This window comes from Chrysemys picta, unplaced genomic scaffold (genome assembly GCF_011386835.1).
Source record: "Chrysemys picta bellii isolate R12L10 unplaced genomic scaffold, ASM1138683v2 scaf5, whole genome shotgun sequence".
In the NCBI taxonomy this organism is placed as follows: Eukaryota; Metazoa; Chordata; order Testudines; family Emydidae; genus Chrysemys; species Chrysemys picta.
Window position 1 is genome coordinate 845614 of NW_027052712.1, and position 23677 is coordinate 869290.

Below are 23677 nucleotides of genomic sequence, written 5' to 3' on the forward strand. Positions count from 1 at the left end.
CACAAATTCCTAGGTTTTGGGAAATTTCCCAGGATATAGAAGCACTGGACTGGAACTACTGACTTATCTTTTCTCTGGGAGAAACCTGTTTTCCCACTCCCCAGATTTGTCTCACAAATACCTTTTAGTACCATATTTCCCGTGTATGGTCCCGTTGGGTATTTACGATACATGCACCATGCAAAATATTGATGAGTATGTTATCAGCTTTCCAATGATGACACACATCGAATGCAGTTGATGACATTAATCAACTGGCGTGCACAGAACGCAGCAGGCCAGCTGAAACTCACTACCCAATGTAGGGTGACCAGAAGTCCCGATTTTATAGGGACAGTCCTGATATTTGAGGCTTTGTCTTCTATGAGTGCCTATTACTCCCCCCCCCGCCCCCGTCCTGATTTTTCACGCTTGCTCTCTGGTCACCCTAACCAGATGCCAGGGAGCCGCTTGCAGGGGGATGCTGTTAGGGTCAGCAACTCTCACGGGGGGGAAGGGTGGCTGAAGGGGTGAGAAGAGCCTGTCTGTAGTTGCCCTCTGGCTCAGGCAGGGTGGGAGTTAAGGATCAGGGGCTACGCTGCTCTCTCTGGCTTGTGCCCTGTGCCACAGCTAGCGCGGGTGGGGCTGAGCCTCCATCCTCACCAACCCCCTGCAGCCAATGGCCCTTTGCTGCAGCGCAGCCCTGTGGCCTTCGGCTCCCCATCCTCCTGGGCATGCGGACAGGGGCGCCTGGAGCTCAGGCGTAGGGCCCCGGGGCCTGGGAGTCCGCGCTGCTGGGCCCCTTCCCCGAGCGGAGCGCAGGGCAGGACCGGCGGGCGGGCTGCGCCATCACATCCCTACACGGCCCCCGGCGGGCCGGGCCTGCCAGAGCCGAGAGGCCCCGCTGCGCCACACTCAAGATGGCGGCTCGCCCCGCATCTCTCCCTCCCCGTTCCCGGCAGTGACTTCCGGAGAGCGAGCGGGCGCCCGTCCCATGGTAACTGCGCCGCGCTGGGGACGCTACCGGGGCCGCTCAACGCTTCCTGCCGCACAGAGACAACCCCGGAGCGGGGCGGGGGTAAGAGAGAGAAAGGAGGGCCCCGCCCCCCCGGGGGCCCCGCACCGGGCAGATGCCAGGTGCACCCCGCCCCCGCCCGGCGGGGCTGAGAGCGAGACGCCCCCTGGCTGCATTGCCCGGGGGGGGGGTGTCACCCCCGCACTCCCACCCTGGGGGCTCCTCTCGGGCGGGATCGGGGTCTCGCGGGGCTGCCCTCGCCTCCTCGGCGTGGTGGGGCCAGGGCTGCCCGAGCCGGGTGCCCCGCTGCGGCGGGTCGGTGGCGGGCTGGTCCCTGGTCCTGAGCCCTGCCCGGCGTAGGCCTGGCCGAGCCGCCCGATCCCCCCGGCTCCTGTTTCGTGGGCACCGGGGGGGGCGGGGGGCTTAGTCCGCCGCGCGTGACTCGCTGCCCGGCTGTGGGATGTGCCCCGCCCCGGTCCCTGCACCGCCCTGCGTGGGGGCAGCCGGGCTGAGGGGTGGCTGTGCCGTGACCGGGCACCCCGCCCCGTGACCGCGAGTTCGGCTCCGAGCTGGGCTTGAGCGCGTCCCCCTGCGCTGGTCCCGGGTCAGGAACCCGGACACGACCCCAGGTGTTTCTTGTAGCAACGGCGTGTAAGCAACGGGTGTGGATGTGTCTTGAAACCGGCATATGTGGTGTTTTGTTGGCTTCATGGCTCCTTCACTGTGTGTGTTGGAGTATCTGTTTCATGTGTAGGTGCAAGTGCCTCTAGACTTGGGGTAGCAATAGGGGTGGCCTTAGCCTTATCAGATCTCTTTTCCCTTTCTCCCCCATCTCAGAACCGGTAATAATACTAGGGTACTTGGGTTTGTCATGGATTTAGAAGTACTTCTGAGAGAGATTTTCCGTGGATAGTATCCCATTGATAAGATTTTCCACTCGTTTGCCTAGTCTCCTCGTCCTTTTGTAACCCTCTTCCCAAATAGGTTGAAATTCTAGCTTGGGAAGACCTTAGCAATGCCTCTGAATGATACTTTAATTGCGGCTGTCACTGCTGTAGGAAAAATAATATTTCTATGTTTGCAGTGATTCCAGCATCAAGTTAGTCACTGATGGGAGCGATGGAGACCTCTTGTGTATGTGTGAAGTACTGAATACTTAGTACTTGTCAGGTGATGGGGAGGGAGGAACTTACCTGACAACCACCTGGGCCTAAGATAGGACACAGCAAATATTACTATGTTTAAAGCAGTGCTAAATGAATAGAAGAAAGAACCAAGGCTGTCCCTAAAAAGCCATGCATAAGAAGTGACTTGATTTTTGCATTCCTTCCTAAATATGTGTGTAAATTAAGAATTTAGTTTTTAGCATTCATATAACGTGGCTAGTACTGAAATCTGATGAGACTTGAACATGCTTTTGGATGCTGGTTATTTTTTGCAAAGTTACTCTCCTTTTCCCCCCAAAACAAGTTGTGGATACAGACTAACACGGCTACCTCCTGATCCGTTCCCCCAGTTTATATTTCAGGAGACAATGTGGTTGTGAGGCTGCATGAATGAATTAGAAACTGTATAATTTGGCAGGCTGCTTCATTTAGGGACACATCATATCTCTTCTCTTGTATAATAGTTTCTCATGACACCTTCTGATGTGTAAAAGCAGGGCTTGAAAAACTTCAGGCACCTGCTAGTGAGGAGCAAACATGAAAGATGGAGTAGGGGCACTGTTAAAGGATGATGTCCTGATGGAAAGAACAACCTGTTCTCCCTTCCTTCCTCTGCTGAGAAGAGGAAGGGAAAGGGTGCTAGGATTCCTATTGTTCCTGGACTCTTGGCGGGGACGGGATCTTATATTAGCCTTTAGGTATATGTCATTTTTCTCTAAAACACTGCACTGCTGTTCTAGATACAAGTTGTAAAACAGGTTAACATCTTTAGTTATGGCAAAAATACTGCTACAAGCACTAGACCAGCAAATGCTAACACTCTAAGCACCTGGGTGGTCAATGAGACTACAGTACTCTCACACATGCTTCACTTTAAATTAGGGCTGTCAATTAATCGCAGTTAACTCATGCGATTAACTCAAAAAATGTAATTGCGATTGATCGCACTGTTAAACAATAGAATACCAATTGAAATGTATTAAATATTTAGGGATGTTTTTCTACATTTTTAAATATAATCTGTTTCAGTTACAACACAGAATACAAAGTGTACAGTGCTCACTTGTATTATTTTTTATTATCATTTTTACAGTGCAAATATTTGTAAACAAAAGAAATAGTATTTTTCAATTCACCTCATACAAGTACTGTAGTGCAATCTCTTTATCATGAAAGCGCAACTTACAAATGTAGGTTTTTTTTTATGATGTAACTGCACTCAAAAACAAAACAGTGTAAAACTTTAGTCTATAAGTCCACTTAATCCTACTTCTTGTTCAGCCAATCACTAAGAGAAACAAGCTTGTTTATATTTATGGGAGATAATGCTGCCCACTTCTTAATTAAAATGCACCTGAAAATGAGAACAGGCATTCGCATGGCACTGTTATAGCTGGTGTTGCAAGATATTGATGTGCCAGATGTGCTAAAAATTCATATGCTTCTTCATGCTTTGGCCATCGTTCCAGAGAACATGCTTCCATGCTGATGACACTCGTTAAAAAAATGCATTAATTAAATTTGTGACTGAACTCCTTGGGGGAGAATTTTTTTTTTTTTTTTTTTTTAATGGAGATATCCCATCTCCTAGAACTGGAAGGGACCTTGAAAGGTCGTCGAGTCCAGCCCCCTGCCTTCACTAGCAGGACCAAGTACTGATTTTGCCCTAGATCCCCAAGTGGCCCCCTCAAGGATTGAACTCAGAACCCTGGGTTTAGCAGACCAATGCTCAAACCACCTCCCCCGCCCTTTGTTCCCCCTCTTTTTTATTACCCACCCCATCTTGTGTCTCTAATATCCTGGGACCAACACGGCTACAACACCACTGCATGGAATAATTATTGGCATATATGCCCAGTAGTGTGTGTTGGAAAGGCTGATTTCCGGGAGGTGGCCAACTACTTAACAACAATATGAAACGTAAACCAGCGAGCAGTTCTCTTTTCATGGGAACTATATTGGATTAAAAATTCCCAGAAATTAGACAACGCCAAGAGCTCCCTTCTTTACCAGGCATAATTTCCTATGCTGGAATTGTATGTCTCCTGCTCTGTTTTACCCACATTCTGCCATATATTTCATGTTCTAGCAGTCTCGGGTGATGACCCAGCACGTCGTTCGTTTTAAGAACACTTTCACTGCAAATTTGACAAAATGCAAAGAAGATACCAATGTGAAATTTCTAAAGTTAGCTACAGCACTCGACCCAAGACTTAAGAATCTGAAGTGCCTTCCAAAATCTGAGAGGGATGAGGTGTGGAGCATGCTTTCGGAAGTCTTAAAAGAGCAACACTCTGATGTGGAAACTACAGTACCCAAGCCACCAATAAAAAGAAAATCAGCCTTTTGCTGGTGGCATCTGACTCGATGATGAAAATGAACATGCATTGGTCCGCACTGCTTTGGATTGTTATTGAGCAGAACCTGTCATCAGCATGGACACATCCTCTGGAATGGTGGTTGAAGCATCAAGGGACACATGAATCTTTAGCGTATCTGGCATGTAAATATCTTGCGACTCCGGCTACAACAGTGCCATGCGAATGCCTGTTCTCACTTTCAGGTGACCTTCTAAACAAGAAGCAGGCAGCATTATGTTTTGAAAATGTAAACAAATGTGTTTGTCCGAGTGATTGGCTGAACAAGAAATAGGACTGATTGGACTTGTAGGCTCTAAAGTTCTACATTGTTTCAAAGGGAGTTAGTGCTATTTGTTGAATAGGTTGGAAGCAAAAGAAAAACACATAAGCGATTATAGCATCATGTTGTATTTTGCACAATATTTGTGAGAGTAAAGGAGAAGGGTGGGAGGCTGAGGTGCAGAGACTTGCTCCGTGATTTGAGCAACCAGCAAAGCATCCAATACAAAATGCAAACAGCCGGGACAGTATTATCAGGGATGCCTGTTGCTGTTATTTGGAGGCTCGGGCCTGAATTGTGCAGCTGTACATCCAGCTACTAACTCCTGGAGAGGAGGGGTGTTTGAAGTCTTTTGTTCAGTTCAGTGTAGTTTATGGGTGGTGGAAGCGCAACAGAGCCAGCAGCCCCTATTGCACCTATTGTCTTTGCCTGCATGTGTTTGTAAAGCCCTATCAATTAATGCCAACATAACTTTCTGTGTAAAATGAACTGTCGTCAACTCCATATGAAGGTTTTTATTAATCTATTATATAATAAGCAGAAGCGAACATTCAACTGAAACAAAGCTGAAAAACAGCTTTTAATTATGACATATATTAAACAGCAATCTATTATCTAACTACAAAGAACCCTTTCATTATATCACCAGTGAAACAAAACAGTCAAGTGCAACAGTGCAATGCGGGCACAACACAAAGGGGCAAGGGTTAAATTTACAGGTGAGTATATGTCTTTGCTCAACCTCTTCTGGTTTGTGGGCCTTCTGGTGTGGCATGCTGATGTTTGAAGTTACAAGGGGCAATAGAGGGCTCAAATGAGCTGGGATCCCAATTGCCATTGTTCTCAGCGCCCTCAGCTTGGGTCTGAGGGTATGTCTACACTACGAAATTAGGTCGAATTTATAGAAGCCGGTTTTATAGAAATTGTTTTTATACAGTCGATTGTGTGTCCCCCCACATAAAATGCTCTAAGCGCATTAAGTCGGCGGACCGTGTCCACAGTACCGAGGCTAGCATCGGCTTCCGGAGCATTGCACTGTGGGTAGCTATCCCGCAGTCTCCGCCGCCCATTTGAATTCTGGGTTGAGATCCCAATGCCTGATGGGGCAAAAACAGTGTCGCGGGGGATTCTGGGTACATGTCATAACACTTCCCCCCCCCCCCCCCCCCCCCCGTGAGAGCAACAGCAGACAGTCATTTCGTGCCTTTTTTCCTGGGTTACCTGTGCAGACGACATACCACGGCAAGCATGGAGCCCGCTCAGCTCACCGTCACCATATGTCATCTGGGTACCTGCAGACGTGGTACTGCATAGCTACATAGCAGCAGCTAATTGCCTTTTAGCAGGAGATTGAGCAGTATGACTGGTAGCCGTCATTGGCTATCTGGGTGCTGGCAGACGTGGGACTGCATTGCTATACAGCAGCAGCTCCTTGCCTTTTGGCAGTCGATGGTGTATTAAGATTGGCATCCATCGTTGTCGTACTCCTCAGTGAGTTCGGTCAGAGGCGCCCGGGCAGACATGTTTTGTCTCCTGGCGACTCAGTCCTGCCAGCAGTCCTATTGCACTGTCTTGACGATGATGGCTAGCAATTGTAATGCAGCATTTCTGCCAAGCACCCAGAAGATGCCGATGGCTATCAGTCATGCTGCACCATCTGCTGCTAGCCTAAGATGTAAAGGATAGATGGACCAGATTTGTTCTGTATTCATTTGCTTCCCCCTCCCTCCATGAAATCAACGGCCTGCTAAACCCAGGGTTGTGAGTTCAATCTTTGTGGGGGCCATTGTGTGTGACAGTTGTTTGTGTTTCTCCCTGATGCACAGCCACCATTGTTGATTTTAATTCCCTGTAAGCCACGTCGTCACTCGCCCCTCCCTCCCTCTGTCAGACAATAGTTTCAACGTGGGATGGCCGGGAAAGGTACATGATGCTCGCGTCTTCAGGAACTCTGGTCTGTTTCAAAAGCTGGAGGAAGGGACTTTCTTCCTGGACCAGAAAATAAGCGTTGGGGATATTGAAATGCCTATCGTTATCCTTGGGGACCCAGCCTACCCTTAATGCCATGGCTCATGAAACCGTACACAGGCAGCCTGTACAGTAGTCAGGACCTGTTCAACTATAGGCTGAGCAAGTGCAGAATGGTGGTAGAATGTGCATTTGGATGTTTAAAAGCGCTGTGGCGCAGTTTACTGACTCGGCTAGACCTCGGCGAAACCAATATTCCAATTGTTATTGCTGCTTGTTGTGAACTCCACAATATCTGTGAGAGTAAGGGGGGAGACATTTATGGTGGGGTGGGAGGTTGAGGCAAATCGCCTCGCCGCTGATTAGGCGCAGCCAGAGACCAGGGCGGTTAGAAGAGTATGCATCAGAGAAGCTTTGAAAACCAGTTTTGTGACTGGCCAGGCTACGGTGTGAAACTTCTGTTTGTTTCTCCTTGATGAACCTCCCCCACACCCCCGGTTCACTCTACTTCCCTGTAAGCTAACCACCCTCCCCTCCCCCCTTCGAGCACCGCTTGCAGAGGCAATAAAGTCATTGTTACTTCACATTCATACATTCTTTATTAATTCATCACACAGCTAGGGGGATAACTGCCAAGGTAGCCCGGGAGGGGTAGGGGAGGAGTGAAGGACAAGGACACACTGCAGTTTAAAACTTTAAAACTTTAACTCTTATTGAAGGCCAGCCTTCTGATGCTTGGGCAATCATCTGGGGTGGAGTGGCCGGAGGCCCCCCCCCACCGCGTTCTTGGGCGTCTGGGTGAGGAGGCAATGGAACTTGGGGAGGAGGGCTGTTGGTTACACAGGGGCTGTAGCGGCGGTCTCTGCTCCTGCTGCCTTTCCTGCAGCTCAGCCATACGCTGGAGCATATCAGTTTGATGCTTCAGCAGCCGGAGCATCGACTCTTGCCTTCTGTCAGCAATCTGATGCCACCTATCCTCTTCAGCCCGCGATTCAGGCCACCGTCTCTCCTCTCGTTCATATTATGCTTTTCTGCACTCTGACATTGACTGCCTCCATGCATTCTGCTGTGCTCTGTCAGCGGGGGAGGACATCTGGAGCTCCGAGAACATATCATCCCGAGTCTGCCGTTTTCTCCTTCTAATCTTCACTAGCCTCTGAGAAGGAGAAACATTTGCAGCTGGTGGAGGAGAAGGGAGTGGTGGCTAAAAAAGACACCTTTTAGAGAACAATGGGTACACTCTTTCACGTTAAATTTTGCTGTTCACATTACACAGCACATGTGCTTTCGTTACAAGGTTGCATTTTTCCTCTTATATTGAGGGCCTGCCGGTTTGATGTGAGAGATCACTCACGCAGTGCCAGGCAACAAAATTCGGCTTGCAGGGAGCCTTGGTAAGCCACAGTCTTTTGGCTTTTTTAACCTTCATAACATGTGGGAATGGTTTCAAACAGCAGTGCCCTCATTTCCCATACCAAGCACCCGTTGGGTTGGCCATTTAAAATGGGTTTGCAATGTAAAAGGAGGGGCTGCGGTTTCTGGCTTAACATACAGCACAAACCCAACTAACCCCCTTCCTCCCCCCCCCTCCCCAATTCTCTGGGATGATAACTTCGCCCCTTCCCCCCCCCCCCCTTTTGTAGCTAACAGCGGGGAATATTTCTGTTCAGCCGAGCAGGAACAGGCACCTCTGAATGTCCCCTTAATAAAATCACCCCATTTCAACCAGGTGACCGTGAATGATATCACTCTCCTGAGGATAACAAAGAGAGATAAGGAATGGATGTTGTCTGCATGCCAGCAAACACCGGGACCATACGCTGCCATGCTTTGTTATGCAATGATTCCAGACTACGTGCTACTGGCCTGGCATGGTAAAGTGTCCTACCATGGCGGACGGGATAAGGCAGCCCTCCCCAGAAATCTTTTGCAAAGGCTTTGGGAGTACATCAAGGAGAGCTTTCTGGAGATGTCCCTGGAGGATTTCCGCTCCATTCTCATACACGTTAACAGACTTTTCCAGTAGCTGTACTGGCCGTGATTGCCAGGGCAAATTAATCATTAAACACGCTTGCTTTTAAACCGTGTGTAATATTTACAAAGGTACACTCACCATAGGTCCCTTGTGTGCCCTCAGGGTCTGGGAGCACGCCTTGGGTGAGTTTGGGGGTTACTGGTTCCAGGTCCAGGGTGATAAACATATCCTGGCTGTTGGGGAAACCGGTTTCTCCGCTTCCTTGCTGTGAGCTGTCTTCATTGTCTTCATCATCATCTTCCTTGTACCCCGAACCCGCTTCCCTGTTGCGTGCTTCTCCATTCATGGAGTCAAAGCACACGGTTGGGGTAGTGGTGGCTGCACCCCCAGCATGGCATGCAACTCCGCGTAGAAGCGGCAAGTCTGTGGCTCTGCCCCGGACCTTCCATTTGCCTCTCTGGCTTTGTGGTAGGCTTGCCTTAGCTCCTTAATTTTCACGCGGCACTGCTGTGCGTCCCTGTTACGGCCTCTGTCCTTCATGGCCTTTGAGACTTTTTCTAATATTTTGCCAATTTGTTTACTGCTACGGAGTTCAGCTAGCACTGATTCGTCTCCCCATATGGCAAGCAGATCCCGTACCTCCCGTTCGGTCCATGCTGGAGCTCTTTTGCGATCCTGGGACTCCATCATGGTTACCTGTGCTGATGAGCTCTGCGTGGTCACCTGTGCTTTCCACGCTGGGCAAACAGGAAATGAAATTCAAACGTTCGTGGGGTTTTTCCTGTCTACCTGGTCAGTGCATCTGAGTTGAGAGCGCTGTCCAGAGCGGTCACAATGATAGCTCCTGGAGGGCAATACCGTCAAATTCCGTCCACACTACCCCAAATCCGACCCGGAAAGGCCGATTTCAGCACTAATCCCCTCATTGAAGGTGGAGTAAAGAAACCGGTTTAAAGGACCCTTTAAGTTGAAAAAAAGGGCTTCGTCGTGTGGACGTGTCCAGGCTTAATTCGATTTAACGCTTCTAAATTCGACCTAAACTCGTAGTGTAGACCAGGCCTGAGAGGGGAATGGCCTGGGAGCACTGCAGTAGGGCATTTTGGCTTTGTATTGCCCCCAGGAGTTGCCTCTGCATCTCACTCTTTCTATACTATTTTTGGACATGGCAGTGCTTTCCCTGGCAACGGCCAGGCTGTCCTTTGCCATTGCAACAATCTCTCAGTCCTCAGATATTGTTTCCAACTCTCTGCATTTTGGGCTTTTTTGGGGGGGGGGGGGGGGGGCTCTGTAATGATGCCACAAACATTTTATCATAAGCTTTCTCCCCCTCAGGTTTGCCAGCCATTCTGCTGTTGATAAGGGTCCTGTCCTTGAGTCTGTCCCATGCAGGTGTCATTGCTGTGGGGACATTATATATTTAAAAAAAAAAGCAGTTATTGTTCCTCGTCTAGGGAGGCTCTGATAACTTTTTTTTCCATGCATTTCTGCCTTTACCTCCTTGAGATTCTTCCATCCCGAGCATTCTCCGAGACTGGGTAAGTGGTGTGTGCTGTGGGTTTGTTGTCTATGCTTCATATGATGTGTGGCTGGGGCAGGGATGGAGTTGGAAAGTATGTTCCTGGTCTGGCTTTGCTGTGCCTTGGATGTGCTTATGTGGTTTTGGAGGGGTTAGTGGGGTGAATCTGGGGCGAGATGGATAATAATCACCTCTACATCCCCTTTAGGTTGTCCTCACTCTGGATGATGTTACACTGAGGCGGGTGACTAGGAGCTGGTTGAAGGTGGATGGACAGGTGGAAAGTGAGGTCCTATACAATAAGGGTGTGAAATATGGATCGTATAATGGGACTTTGAGAGTATATGAAGAGAATGATATGAAATCTTTCTACTTTCTGATGGATGGGTTGAAAATATTGTTTCCATATGGAGAATAAGATGCCAGGATTTCTTATCTGTAGTTTTGAGACTGGATGTGGCTATGGGAGCAGAGTTAAGTTTGGTTTTGCATTTTGCAATGTGATAATTAAAAGACTGTATGAGCTGTGATTGTATTTGAATGTATGCCTCTCCTCCCCTAGCTGTTAATTTCTACCTTAAACGCTCACATTTTTGTTGTAGCATAGCAACAGCCATTACTTATGTAAAAGGTGTGAGTGGGTTTTTTTAATTTTTTTTAGCTCTCTTAATACTAGAGCTGATCAGAAATTTTCCAGCAAAACATTTATTCAGAAAATGCCAATTCATTGTAGAGAAATGTTTTGATGAATCTACTACAGACTTGACTAAACTTTTGCTGAAACAAAGGCAGGTTTCAGGGTCTGCAGCTATGGCAGAAAACCTGCCAACTCCTGGAGCCCCGTCTAGAGCTGGGACTCTGGGTGCTGGCAGGCTCCCCTCACTCCAGCAAGCAGCCCTGGGAGCCTGAATAGCAGCTGTGAAATTGACAAGAAATACATTTCATGTTTTGTTTCAAGAACACCATATTTCAATGTTTCTAAAATAAAATTTTTGGGGATCTTTGGTTTTGATGGGAAATTTTGGTAAATTTGGTTTCATTCTAAATCAGAAGGAAAGCAAATTTGTAAGTAGCAAAATCTCCTGCGAATAAAAACCCCTAAATTTTGGCCAGCTCTACCTAATACACCTCTACCCCGATATAATGCGACCCAGATATAATAACCTGAATTTGGATCTAACACTGTAAAAGAAGTGCTCCAGTGGGGCGGGGCTGCGCACTCCGGCGGATCAAAGCAAGTTCGATATAACGCGGTTTCACCTATAACGCAGTAAGATTTTTTTTTTGTGGCTCCCGAGGACAACGTTATATTGGGGTAGAGGTGTACAAGAAATGTGAGTTCAATATCAAGGTTATGCTTCTGCTCCCTGGATGATTGAGAGTGAGTTGGGAGCCTGTTGGTGTGGGGAGGGAAATGGAGAGAAATTGAACTATGTATCTGTTTTCGTTGCCCTCTCTTTCTCTTCTTTCACCTTGTCCTTTCCAAATCCCTGCCATGACCAGCTCTTTGGTGGCTATCAATGTCCCCAGAGAATGGCATGTCTGGCTCTCCTTGACTGGTGGGAGGGTCACTGTAGCAGGAACAAAAGAGAGTGAAATGAAGGGGGTGATCCCAGAGGGCCCTAGAAAGAAAGAGAAGGCAGTCAAATTAGTAGTTCCCAATACTCTTAACATGTAAGAGGTGAGAAATAAGACAATAAAAGAACAAAGGTAAAACAACATATGCAAACACTTACAGTTCTCATAATGTTACCCTTTCCCATGAGGAGGCTGCTGAATGACTTTCAGTAATGTTTCTCATATGTTAACTGTAGGTCTGAGTAGTATGCATTCCTTTTCCGCCAAACCCTTAAAACTGTGATAAGGTTGTAGAGTTAATCAGACATCTGAGTTGTTAATATTGTTGAACATTAAATTTAGTGGTCATTTCAATAAAATGCAAAAATAATAAAGTACAGAGATCTCTCTTTGAATTGATCAATAGCATTGATTTGGTTTAGCAACTGCTATTATTCTCTAGTTCAGTGAACGTATGGGATTTCTAACATTTAGCGTGACTTGCTTGCCTGGGACCAGTTTTTATAATGTCAGCTGTTCTTTGGTAATAGTGTTTAACTTTTGCTGCACCTATAAGTGGGAATAAAAGCACTTTTTTGGCTAAGTCCTATATGAACAGATAATTTTCAGTTTGCAGCATAAGAGTAGATTAAGAAGACTATTTCCAACAAGATTATAATAATTTTTTTAAGCATTTCCGAACTAAGCATTAATTACTACTGCATGTGTAACACTTTGAAGATGTTAAGTGCTTATTATCAAAAAGTTGCGTGACAGAATCCCTCTTCAGCAGTAAGTAAAATATTTCATAACTTATTTTTAAGCTTTGGAGGCTTCTCGGTTCTAATAGTTTGCCCTCTTAAATGATCTTTCTCATGAAGTCTGTAAATTAATACACTTCTAATTCCTTTGTCACTTACAATTTAACATTGTCTCTTGACTAGAATTGGTACAGAATTTTATGGATGCACATTCTAAATTTTGTGGTTATAGTAACCTGAAAAGGGTGTGACTGTAGATGCTAATTGGGAAGACCGTTAATGCTAGTTTTACTTTAGCTTGCTATCTCTGACACAGCTTTGAAATTACATGGAATTATGCAAAATGAACGGTTAAATATCTGAGGAGTGAGGAAACTTTATTATAAAAGCTAAATATTTCACTTTAATCAGTTTGACTAAAATATATTTGAGATATTTTGTAGAAATAATAATGAGGATCTGAAAACTATCTGAGTTACACTTTAGTCATTGATGACATATAGTAAATTTCACTCTTAGGGAAAGAGTCTACTTAGATAAGATGCACATGGGATAAAATCCTGAACAGCTCTTAATATATTAAGTGCTACTTCACACCTAACTGTTGAACCCCTCCCATCTGTCCTATAGAAGGGCAATATGAAGCCAACAGCAGAGCCCTCAGTCTTTCTTTAGACTAGAGAAAGTATTAATTCCACAACCATATGCTAAAAAAACCAAGATTAACAGTCTTTATTCAAGTTTAGAGAGGGGGTCTGTGATGCTTTGGGGTTCAACCAGACCACTAAGGGGTTTTCACCACCTGCCCTGCAATTCTGGATACCTTAAATGCTATGCTACTCTGGCTCACAGCCAGGACACCAACAGTCAGCCTTACAAGGATGTAGGTCACATCCTGGCTTCCACCATCCAGTTACTTTTTGCAGCATGACCCCATCCCTCAGTCCTGGTTTCACCAAAACCATCTGCCCTGTTGTGTCCAGCCCTCTCCTGGAACACTCTTAGAAGTTACATTTGCTGCTCCTTTAAAGAGACAGTAAACAGCAACTCATTAATTTAGCTGGGGTTTGTCAAACGCTCTTATTTCAATCAAAGTACTGAACTGGCTTACAGTAAAAGTAAAACAAATTTATTAAACAGAATGTTGTAGGTTTAAGTGACAACAAGTATAAGGAATAAGGATAGAAAAGGTTACAAACAAAAGCAAAAATATGCATCTAACACTAAAACTGAATTTCAGCAAGTTACAATCTTTTCCTAAACCGGTTTCTCACCTATATTCAGTCCCCTTAGTTGAAGGATCAATCATTCTGTGATTTGAAGAGCTCTGGCCCCTTTAGTCCCTCAAGTGATGGATGCCCAAAATGGCTTTTTCTCTCTCCTTATATCTTCCCAGAGTTTAGTGGCCCTGCTTCAAGAGGCAGGAAGGCTTCTGGAAGATGCAGTCTCCCTCCCCCATCAAGATAGTTAGTCATTTTTCCCCACTTGCTCTCTTGATGACTTTATTTATCTTGCATGTAAATGCGCTTTTCTTTCTCTTTGGTCACATCTTGCTTAATTCACATCAGAGACACAGTCCTTTGTTTGGAACAGGGGTAGGCACGGCTTGGTAAATACGTTTTAATAACCTATTTGCAGCACATCTCTGTAACGCCCTTTGTGAGTTTACTGTTCATACATCATGCAAGAATATTAATGATCAGTGAATTATTAGTTTTCCAGCAGTGATTTATTACATGCGAGCTTTTTTGTATATATCATGACAACAGTGTACCAATTGGCACTGGAGTGCTCTTAGGGTCGCAGGTTTGCATGCTTCATGGGTTGGGTAGACTGATCTTATTACACATAGGATGGGCTCTTTGTATTCTTCCGTACTACCCCACAAACTCCCTGTGAGCCAATCTCTCATTCCCCCACCCCCTTTTTCTAGGGACTCCCTGCAACTACCCTCAATCTCACCTCTGTCTGTGACTCTGTGTCCCCCCATTACCCTTTCCTCCCATACAGAGGTCCACAACTCTCCCCCATACTAGCACCCCTATGCCGCCGCTTTCTCCCCATGGCAGGGGATGTTCTCCGTATCCCCTATACCAGGTTCCCCCAATCTCCCCTCCATCAGGGTTCTGAGTGTCCCCCATGCCCCCCTCATCCATTCCAGGGTTTCCCATTCTCCCCCTACATGGCAGGGGCTCTTTGTGCATCCATATTCTCCCCTTTTTCCTTCATGCTTCCCTCCTCCCATAGTTTGTATGCTCCCCATTATCCTGTCCCCCTCCCCTCCCCATAGCAGGGTTCCCTATTCTCCACCATACCAGAGGCTGTGTGCACTCCTCCAACCCATTATTATATTTTCTGTCCGGGGGAGAAATCATTCAGGGTGTCCACTTTGGGAGGCTAGGCAGAGCGAGATGATATAGGAATATTGTTATTCTGGAAGCCATAGGGGTCATCAACCAGTTGTTTATTCTGTAGACAACTGCAGAGGTGCTTGAGCCCCTGGCTGTAGTACTCTGATGTCAAGGACTCCATGTGTCTCCCATTTTCCCCCAAATCAATAGGGTTCTGCTCATTGATGCCTGTAACGTTGCCTGAAATTTGGGAACTGATTGGCTGCGGCATTCAAAAGGTATGGTGTTACAGGCAGACAAACACTGAAATGCCATTGAATTGAATATTAGGCCTTTGCAAGCTTGGCCAGTGAGATGTCTGTTTTGATCTTGTGTAGGTAAAATGAATGACTAAGTATCCAAAACTATGGTGATGGTCATCAGAAATGTAGCTGGTAATGATAAACATTCCATCTGAGAAGAGTAAGTTTCTATTAGCCACGAGATAGGGTCAAGCTAGGAAAAATCCTTTTTTCCACACATCCCTAGACTACAGAAATCTGATCTGGGCAAGTGAAATTTAATTACTAGCCAGGTGAAGCGTGGTCTAACGCTCAACTCACTGACTCCTGTTTGCCTGTCATGCTGCGTCTGACCAATTCAGAAATGTCAGGGAAATTTCTAGGCATCAATGGGCACAACCTTATTGATTTTTCGTGCAAATCGGAACACAGAAAAGCCTGATTGACAGGAAAATTGGGGGGCCAAGGCAGCCTTGTGCTGCAAGCAGAGGAATCTTTCTGCTGCCCCCTGCTGCTGCCTACACATACCAGAGGCAGCAGCTTAACTTCCTGTGTGGAGATATTGTCCGTAGCCTAGACTCTAACGGAAATAGGAAAGCCTTACTGGGAGGGAGAGTAATATGAGCAGGGATCCGGAGGGGGAAAGTGTTGTCAGTGGAAGCAGGATCTCAAAGGGAACAGAGCTGGAACCTGCAAAGGAGTGGGAGCAGGGGGAATGGTGATGATGATGATGATGATGAAGAAAGCAGGCAGCCCAGGGGTGGATGGGTAGACAGATGTAGCAGTGGGGAGCTGGAGTTGGGGGAGGTGCAGATGAAGGGGGTGGGAAGTGGAGATGGATAGAGAAAAGCAGGGTCCCCAGGAATGGCATGGAACCAGAGGTGGGTGAAATGAGATGAAAATGGGAGATACACAGTGACCCTGACATGGGGGTGGGGGGTAAGAGAGATGGGAAGGGGGAAATGGAGGAGCCACACAGATTGTCCACCGGGGGGAGGGGGGAACAGAATGGAGAGCAGTGGTAGCCTGAGCACACTGTGCCCATGAGGGGAATGGAAGGACGGAAGGAGCCCATCATGGGCACAATGTGCCCAGGCTAGCAGAGCTATTGAGTGTCTGATCCACTAGGTTACTGTCTGCTGGAAAAGTGACTAATCTAAACTTAAAAATGCCAAATGCAATGGTAGACTGGCATGTTCATCCTGAGACTGAAAATGGAAGTAAATCAGCCCTCCGCTCTACTACGTTTACTCTCTGGGCACAGGTCTTGCCGCACGTCATATATTTTATAATCTTGTGTGGTTAGAAAACATAGGCACATATAGAAAGTGAAATGTTTCTAATACACTCGCAGATACCCAGGTATAGCTGTGTGTCTTTCTCTGTCTTTCATGCCCAAATAAGAGCTGTTTACTCGTGATCTGCTGCTCTAAAGAATATTGATGGCAATTGTTTTCCATAAAATCAGACTAATTCAACACAATAGAGAAAACAGATTTGATCATAATTATGTCTTGCACAGAATCAGCATATGCAATACTCAAGTGTGACTTGAATATTGTAGAGCACCAATTAATCAGAACACTCGTTAATCTTTGCTGAAATTGTTAGTACCTGGATGCATCTTGCCTCTATTCTCATAACTTTTGTCAGTGGTCACCATGTGCAGGTGAAATGGTAGGGAAGGAAGTTTTGGCCCTAATGGAATGAGTTTTACTCGCTTGTGTCAGAAAATATTTATATTCCTAGCTAAGCATGCATTCAAGCAAAGAGAGCTTTCTTATCTTTAGCCATAAATAACATTTATGAAATCAAGGTCATTGCTGCTCCTGGATTGTCAAGAATCAATATAGACTTCCAGTGCTTTTATTCTTGATCTAAGATTGGCAAGGAGGTTGCAAACACACTTCTAATGTGGACTTCATAATAGTCCTCTATGCCATTGGCACCTCAAGAGTAGACGGATGCACTCTTATTGACTGTAGTATGGGGCTAATTTCTAAAGTATCTGGTGCCACAGCTAGTGCTATGCCTGTCACTCCCTATTCCCAAAGTAGGAAGCTCACCACTCAGATGAGTTTGAATAGAATGTTGGTAAGTGTCTTGTCTAAGATCAAGGGCATCTAACTGTACCCGCAGTACCATCATCTTCCTATTACTCATACTTGTCCCAACAATAAGTGGACTTTAAAAAACAATACTTTCAGAAAGATGGACATGGAGCTATTTGAACCTCTTTGCATTTAGAATTGTGTGTACTCAAGCTATAAATCCAACGTACATAGAATCTCATGACACCAACATAATTAAAAGATCCTTTTCACCCTTAAAAACTTCTCTAGGGATTCCATGGTAATGTCACATTTAACGTTGCATCTCTTTACTGTATCAAAAACTTTAATTTATTTTTGCCATAAAATATTTTTTTTCTGGACTGGAAAATGTGGAAAGTCTGCATTTGTCTGTATCTTTAAATCGTTTGATAGTTAAATGTTTGTACCTGATTAAATTTCTAGTTAGGGGATGGAATATCAACAGTGAGACTAGACAAAGCAGATTAAGCATGGGAACTGTTCACATAAAACTTCAATTCACCTGGAATGTTAGGGGCATAGTATATCTCAAATTACAACTGTGCTGAAGGGCAAGGCTGAAATTGAAGATGTGATTTTAAAAATCCCCCTTCAAGTCTTTTATTACTTTCACAGCCATAAATTACTGTCAACTGTAATAGGTATGGTGGGTTCTCGGACACCTCCGGTTTCAGAGAGTGAAGAAGTTTCTAGACTTGAAATAAACTTTTGGATAGATTTTATGTCTCAAATTTAAAAATGTATCTAATAGATTTTTTAATCTAAGATACTTATATGGCTTTCATTATGATAATATTTGAGAACCTCACAATCTTCAGTGTATTTATCTTTGAGACACCTGTGAGGTACAGAAGTATTATCCCTGTTTTACAGATGGGGAACCATGGCATAGAGATTAAGGCTAGGTCTACGCTATCACTTAATTTCGGTATAACTTGCGTTGCTCAGGGGTGTGAATAAGCCACCCCTCTGACCAACATAAATTACATCAACCTAAGCACTGGTACGGACAGGGCTATGTCGGTGGTCGAGCTGCTACCACCTCTCTCGCAGGTGGATTTATTATGCTGTCGGCATAGAACATCTTCACGAGATGAGCTACGGCACTTCTAGTGTAGGCTAGCCCTTAGTTAAACTCCCACAGGAAATCTGTGCAGAGCAGGGACTTGAACCCAGGTTTCCCAAAGTCCTAGGCTAGAACCCTAACCGCTGGACCTACTTGGCATGTAGGTACTTATAATAGGAGCACTCAGGGACCAATTTTTTTTTATTTTTTTTTAAGGTTTTGAGACAAATAGAAGTAAGGCAATTCAGTTAAGGCTGCTACTGGTATGATTTACTTGAAAAATTACAGATAACTTTGCATGTGGACTAAAATAACTCTCTCTTAGACACAGTATGCTAAACCATTGTGAAAAAGTACCAGGAGAATTTCTGCCATTCAGAACAGATTTTATTCTAACCCTATAAACACGTTCTCACTTATTATAGAAACTGTCAGCAATAAAGTCAATGCATCAAACACTAGGAGAATATAATATTTTAATTTTATTAAGACCCTTTGAAACTAGGGTACATGACGTATACACCATGACCATTTTACATAAGTAACATGGTAAAACAAAAATCATAAATGTTTTATTTTATTAATTTTATTACTTTTTTATTTTTATACTTACTAACATTTTTAGTACAGCTCATTGTGTGTTTCTGTGGTAGTCTGATAAAGTTATTAAAATACCTAGTTTAGAGATGTTCCTGATCATATAAAAAGTCTGAGACCCTGATCCTACAAGGAGCTCCATGTGGACCTAAGTCAACAAAGATAGAATGGTCAATTATGACAACAAAAGTAATGTAAGCATGCAAGAATGAAGAAAAAATTACAAGATGCTATGATGAACATACAACTTTAGCTAGACATTTTCTGATGTAGATACTTAACTGTTGCATTAACATAGCTTTTTGCATTAATTTACTGTTAGTAGTGGACATTGTCAGTTTAAGGTTAAATTTGGTACCTTGGTAATTTTGTTTTCTGTTAAAAGCGATAGAGACTGTGGAAACAATTTGAGGAAACAATTACCGGTACTTGCTTTGTGAGTGGTGGTGTTGAATAATGATTAAGTACGTTCATTTGTCCAGCCAACATACATCCAAACATAGACTTTTCCATGGTCTTTCCATAAGGGGATGATGTGACTGTGTTTTATCTTTGCCTTGAATACCTTCAAGTTCTACAAACCAAATATCTTGACCATGAAATTAAGCAGCTGTTTTAAAGGGTTCTTTTGCTTATAGTGGGGGCGTGTGTGTATGGTCAGTAAAATGAAAAGAAAGTTGTTGGTATTTTCTCAGCCGTATCATTTTATCTTTTAAAAAACAGTTACCTTGCAGAAATTACCACAATGCTTTTTATATTGACTTTTCCGATCAACACACTTAACAACAAAGATAATAGGTTGAGTTTCAGAAAAATTCAACAGTGGGGCTGGTATTTGGCTATCATTCAAGTATGTACAAGTAACATAGCATCTGTGAGCTTATGATCTCAGGGTTTCTTTTTGGAATTATCTTGATCTTCTTCCCCACTAGCCCTAAAGAGAGATGGTCTGGATATATTGTTTGTCTAGAGCTTCCTGGTGCAGTTGTGACTTTGACTTCTTGTGCTGTAAGAAGCCCAGGCTAAAGCTATGATGATGGGATGACAAGACTAATGCCTGGTCTACACTAGAAAATTAGGTCAGTTTAACTATGTTGGTCAGGGACATGAAAAATCCATACCTCTGAGTGGCATTAAGATGACCTAAATCCTCATGTAGACAGAGCTGAGTAAATGGAAGAATTCTTCCGTTGACCTAGCTACTGCCTCTCAGGGACGTGCATTACCTACACCAATGGGAGAACCCTCTTGTCAGTGTAAGCGGTGTTTACAACTGAAGCATTGCAACTGTAGTGGTGCAGCTGTGCTGCTGTAGCATTTTAAGTGTTGAAAGCCCTAAGACATCTCTCTGCTCTGGGAGTCCAGTGATGTTTAGCAGTATATAAGCTTGGCCAACAAAGTTCCTGCCTGTCCACTCTGTCTTGCAGTGTTGTTCTTTCTTTTTTTGTAAGCAGGGTTATGTGAACAGCTGCTTCAGTAGTTCACTATATTAACTGATAATGGTACTAACGTTGACTAGTTCTTTTAAGACTGAACTATGTCACCAAGAAGGTTATGTGGCTTTGCTAAGGTCCCCAGCTAGACTTAGTACCAAGACTGACTGTGTGTAGGTCTTCCTTTATTTCATACTTCTGTGACAAATTTTCTTTCTTTTATTATTGTGGACTCGTATGACGAGTGTTGTATCAATAATAAAATTATGCAAAAGAAAACTGTGTTGTGTTACAATGTAATCTCAATTGTGAAACTAAAGGTAACTGTTTCGTACTGGGCATTAATTATTTTGAAGTTGCCTTATTTGAGCTTGTCCCAGTTGGGGGTGGGAGGAAAGAGCTTTGGTTTCATGTTTAATTAACACACATGGGAAAAGACTAACCTGTACCAGTATTGCTTGCACCGTTTCACTCAATAGGAAAATTATGCATCATTTTTTTCCCTTTTTGTAGTTTTAACTCTTCCACTTCTCATCCCCTCGCCCTTCTTTATGTATTTGAATCTGCATTGGTTATTAATTCATAAGTCTTCAGTCAGTTAAAATCAAGTAATTTTAGCTCTTATTATTTATTATTGTTATTTATTAATTAATACTAATAATGTTTCCATGTTATAGTCTGACTGCACATGCTTCCTCCTGCGCAGGAGGCCGGTTATTATTTAGAAACTGATACCCATGCTGTTCAGTTTAGTGATGTAACCTAAACTCAGTCCTTTAGTTAGTATGAGTTTTAGAACAGAAATGTACTATTACAGTATTCAGGCAGGGCCAAATATTTTTAGCAACTTTATTTAACAAGTTCCTTGTACCAAAGTCGACTGGTCGCATATGAAGACTGCATGCTGTTGAGCACTCAGTTTACTACGATGCAGATGACCAGATGAACAGTTGTCATAAGTAGAGCTGGTTGGGAATTCTTCAACTAAACATTTCCATGTCAAAAGTTTTTCAATGTTTGGTGTTCTGTCCTTTTTGGGCACTTTCAAAGCAGAAGTTCCATCTTTTCGTTTGAAATACCTTTTGTTTTGAAATTTAATTTGTAGTGAAATTTAAATAATAATAAAAGTCAAACAAAACATTCCAAAAGTATTTAAATGAAATAATGTTTGAACGAACTGTGGGGTTTTTTTAGTTTCAGTTTAAAATTTTTCAAGATTTTGATCTTGTCCCAATTTGGAAAGGGAAAGCTTTTTGCAATATTAAAAAATTTCCCGGGATGGCAAAATCATTTCCCACACAACTTGAGTCACTGTATACCTGTAGATTCTGACTGGTTTTGTGCATACTTTGGAGGGGGAAAAACCTTCAGATATAATTTTTTAGTACTATAAGAAGTAACAATCAAGGGCCTCTTGTGTACAATTGTATGACTAAATGTATACTGTTTTCCCTTTTAGGTATCTAAAAGCAATTGGCACAGGATCTTGGCTTTGTACTCTTAACTATCTTAGAGGGTGTGTTTTACGACGTTGGGAAATAGCAATTTCAGCTGAGATCGGAGCTGTGACATTGATCTAAAGGTAGGTCATGCAGAATTCTGAAAGTTCCATTCTTCAGAAAATTTAAGGTTTAATCTTGATCTGGTTTAAATATTGTATGCTGGAATTCATTATGCAATAAAACAGGTATTTAATAGACATCTCAAGTTTCAGTGACTCTTTTGTCTTGAAATCAATTTTCTTTTTTCACTGGCCGACTTCTCTCTAAATCAAGGTTCGCTATATCTGAATTCAATGGGCACATTATGATGCACTCTTTGAGCACAAGGCCTTTTCTTCTATTTCACTGTACATAGAATCAGAATACGGCTCATTGCAACTAATGTAAATAAAAAGGATAGAGTGGTGGTTGTTAATCTCAGGTCCTCATCATGCATTTTCTCCTCTTGTGATGATGTTGGGCCTCGGGTATCTGAATAAGTGTCACATCTTTATTATATATCTGGTATTCCTACTCCCTCCTTCTCAAAGAGAACTACTGCATCTTTCCTCCAGCTAGGAGGACAGGACAAGAACCTTTTACTGAAACTGTTGCCACAAACAAATGATATCTTGGGATCAATCAGTGAGGTACACATTGCTGCTGCACTGTAGACCCCCAGAGCAAGTTTACCCCCAGAGCTGCCTTTGAAAAATCACATCTCTTAACAAATTATGTTGGGTACAATCTGTCAAATTTCAAGGTTCTAGTCTGATTTACTTATTGCTCTATTTGGAGTTGTTATATTTCATATCTCAATCTCTTAATTTGCAAATGCTGGTCTTTTTATCTTGGACTAACAATTAAAAGTGAAAGATGCAAAAATAAGAGACAGTATGGATCAGTGGAGGGAGACTAGGCCTGGGAGACAGAACCCCCTGAAATCTAATCTCAACTCTGATCTTAAATTACTGAGTGGCCTTAGGCAAGTCCTTTAATTTATCTGCCTCTCTTCGCCTATAGAATGTGGCTAATGCCTCAGGTGGGTGCTCTGAGAATTAATTTTGTCCAGCTCTTTAAAGATTAGAAGTCCCCCAATAAACCTTTTTATGCAGAAAAAATGAATTAATATCTAACATAGTGAAAACCAGAGCCCTTCACTTGAGACCGACTAAGCATATTTGAGACTTCCTTCTTTGGCTTTTTAGTTGCAGAGAATGAGTACCAGTAGTTAAGATTTTGCTAGCTAAAAACCACTACAGTTGTAACATTTACCATGATGGCACACGTTTTTCTAATTATCTTTACTTGTTTTTGCTGCTTCTTTAAATGGTGGTGATAAAAAAAAAAAAATTTGCTCCAGGATATTTCCCTTGTTACTTTGAAAAAAAAAAAACTTCTGCAGAATGCAGTGCATATTTTCAGTTGGCTGACTATGGCAATATATACAAAAATCTATGTAAAGCTTGCAACAGAATATTTGAAGAGCTACCGTTCTGTCACATTTAGGGCTTGTCTACATGTGAGATTCATACCAGTATAAGTTAGGATGTGTATTTAAGCTGATATAGTTGTATTGGTATAACCCCTGTATGTGTAATAGTTGCTTTTTTCGGTTTAGCTCTTGTTGCTTGGGTAGGGACTTAAGCTAAATTAAAAAAAAAAAAAAAAGCCACTCGCATACTGTAATAGGAAGTGTCTGGGGTGGTGGTTTTACCAATATAACTGCTAAAACTTTTCCAGGTAGACAAGGTCTTAGTGCTGAACTTCCAGTGTTTGCAGGGTCCTGAAAGGGGCA

General features: G+C 43.7%; 1 protein-coding gene and 1 long non-coding RNA gene across 4 annotated transcripts in view; one reads left to right on the plus strand and one right to left on the minus strand.

Moving 5' to 3' along the window:
- The window catches only part of LOC135977639 (protein dispatched homolog 1-like), a 250928-nt gene that overhangs the window by 128137 nt on the left and 99114 nt on the right, over positions 1 to 23677 (minus strand). The window lies entirely within an intron of this gene.
- LOC135977642 (uncharacterized) overlaps positions 495 to 23677 on the plus strand; it is a 29903-nt gene continuing 6720 nt past the window's right edge. The window contains exons 1-2 of one of the 2 annotated variants that reach the window (XR_010595077.1): positions 495 to 1057; positions 21858 to 22099. This is a non-coding gene — a long non-coding RNA (uncharacterized LOC135977642). Of the gene's footprint in view, positions 1058 to 21857; positions 22100 to 23677 lie in introns of those variants that run through there. The other variant, XR_010595078.1, reaches the window with a different exon arrangement.